This window comes from Penaeus chinensis, chromosome 7, assembly GCF_019202785.1.
Source record: "Penaeus chinensis breed Huanghai No. 1 chromosome 7, ASM1920278v2, whole genome shotgun sequence".
NCBI lineage: Eukaryota > Metazoa > Arthropoda > Malacostraca > Decapoda > Penaeidae > Penaeus > Penaeus chinensis.
The window spans coordinates 45006077-45008576 of NC_061825.1; the positions used below are offsets into that span (position 1 = coordinate 45006077).

A 2500-nucleotide genomic window follows, 5' to 3' on the forward strand; every position below is an offset into this window, starting at 1 on the left:
ATTGATGATGATTTTTGTTATTATTACCATTATTACTAGTATTTCTAGAAATATTATATAATCATTATAATATCTATAACAACTAACATTGTAGCAACAATAATAATCATAAAATAATAATAATAAAAACAATGATATTAATTATGATAATAGTAATAATAAAAAAGAAAAAAAAAACAAATAATGGTAATTATAAAAATATAAATAATAATAACACTATCATTATCATTATCATTATCATTATCATTATCATTATCATTACCATTATCATTATTATTATTATTATTATTATTATTATTATTATCATTATCATTATCATTATCATTATTATTATTATTATTATTATTGCTATCATTATCATTATCATTATCATTATCATTATTATCATTATTATTATAATTATCATTATCATTATTATTATAATTATCATTATCATTATTATTATGACTGTTGTTAGTACCCCAATCATGATCATTATTATCATTATTATTATAATTATAATTATAATTATAATTATAATTATAATTATAATTATAATTATAATTATAATTATAATTATAATTATAATTATAATTATTATCATTATTATTATTATTATTATTATCATTATATCATTACTATTGCTACTACTAATATTATTACTATTATTATTGTTGTTGTTGTTATCCTAATAATAATAATAATAATAATAATAATAATAATAATAATAATAATAATAACAATAATAACAATAACAATAACAATAATAACAATAACAATAATAACAATAATAACAATAATAACAATAATAATAATAAAAAAATAATAATAATAATGACAGTAATACTAATAATGATGTTAATGACAATAACAAGGACACTGGCACAGACAGGTTCAAGGATAAGGACATTGACAGTGACAGTGACAGTGACAATGACAATGTCAATGACATTGTCAGTGACAATTGCTATGACGATGATAATGACAATGATAATGATAATGGCAGTGATGATGATGGTGATGTTAAAAAGAAGAAGAAATAGAAGAAGAAATAAAAAGGAGAGAAAAGAAGAAAACAACAAATTAACAATAACGATAACTAAAAGTACTGGAAAGTAAAACTTCACTATTACGTCATGATTGAAGAATGTACCTAAGACTGAATATTGATTTTATTCATTTCAATACCACTCGTCACGTGTCCTGAATAAATGAATAAATATCCTATGCATGCAAGAAAATTGAATAATGTACAGTAACAATGGGAATAAGGACTATAATAATTGTCTTTTGTTTCTGACAATTAAGTTGTTGTTTTTTTTTGTTTTGTTTTTGTTGTTATTTCTCAATGTTTGTTTTCGTCTTCTGCAATATTCTGTACATTTAGCCTTATTTCTCGTTTATCTTTCCTCGCTTATGATCTTTTAATACAGATACAGCAGGAGAGAGCAAAATAAAACCCAGGGTGCGACAAGACAATGTAATACAAAGTAACCAAAAACACACACACTGAACAAACTCCTTAAAAATGTGCACCGTACCTGGACACGTTTTACACCGCTCGTGATCAATTCTTCTCCGACAATCGATAAAAAACACCAAACTTATTCAGAGCACTTTCTCCAATCACCGTGAATCTCCGTGGCACACTCCCGGCGTAAATGAACATCTGTACGACCAAGGCTTCGAAGCTGAACGCCAGAAAACACCATCACATTTCGCTCGGACAAGAGAGCTGGTTCGAACTCGTCCCTCGCTGGGGCTATGTTGTTTTGGAGTCGCCGTTGTTAGGGAATGGTTGCTAGCCGACGCACAGGCAGGCGGCAGTTGCCAGCTAGGGGAATATGCGGCCTGCGCCAATGTGGTAGCAATGTTACTCATTTCAATAAAAGTTTCTCACCTTTTTCAGGCTTTGATGGTATTTTAGTTGTTTATTTTGTCTTACAGTGGGTGAACTAGCTCCTGTTTATTGTTTGTTTCTGTTCTAGATCTCGCGATAAAGAGATGGGGTTATTTTTCATCGTACATCTACCACAAAACGGCAGGTGATACGGTCAAATCATTGTTATTCCTTACGTGATTATTCATATGGTACAGAAGGTAAACACAAGATGCTTAGGGACAGATCTTGAGCAGTGGTTCTCAACCTGTGCGTCGCTACACACGTGTCATGATAACCGTACGTCGCATGAATATAACAAGAGTAACGTATCCTAAAGTTCCCCATTAAAGAGTGTTATTTTGGTGTTCTTGTGGAGAGCCTTCCAAAGGATTTTTGTCTACGTTTTCAAAGGAATGCGATAACTATGATATTGCAGTGTTTATAGGTGTATTTCTGTCCTAGGCCAAAGTAGGTTAAGAAAATAAAAGCGCCTATGTATCTACGCGCACATATATTCGGTGTTCAAATAAAGTTCATTTCGAGTACGTTTTGAGAAGCAACAACGAAATTCTACATAATAGAAGTATTACCTGTACAAATATTTTTCTTCTTTCCTTCTTTTCATCCTTTCTTTTTCTT

At 29.2% G+C, this 2500-nt stretch overlaps 1 protein-coding gene across 1 annotated transcript in view; it reads right to left on the reverse strand.

The window, feature by feature from the left end:
- LOC125027249 (ras-related protein Rab-28-like) overlaps positions 1-1756 on the reverse strand; it is a 17017-nt gene extending 15261 nt beyond the window's left edge. Inside the window, exon 1 of the mRNA XM_047616209.1 lies at positions 1521-1756. The gene's annotated coding sequence lies outside the window, so the exon portion shown is untranslated. The remainder of the gene's footprint in view (positions 1-1520) is intronic.
- Between the last annotated feature and the right edge of the window lie 744 nt (positions 1757-2500).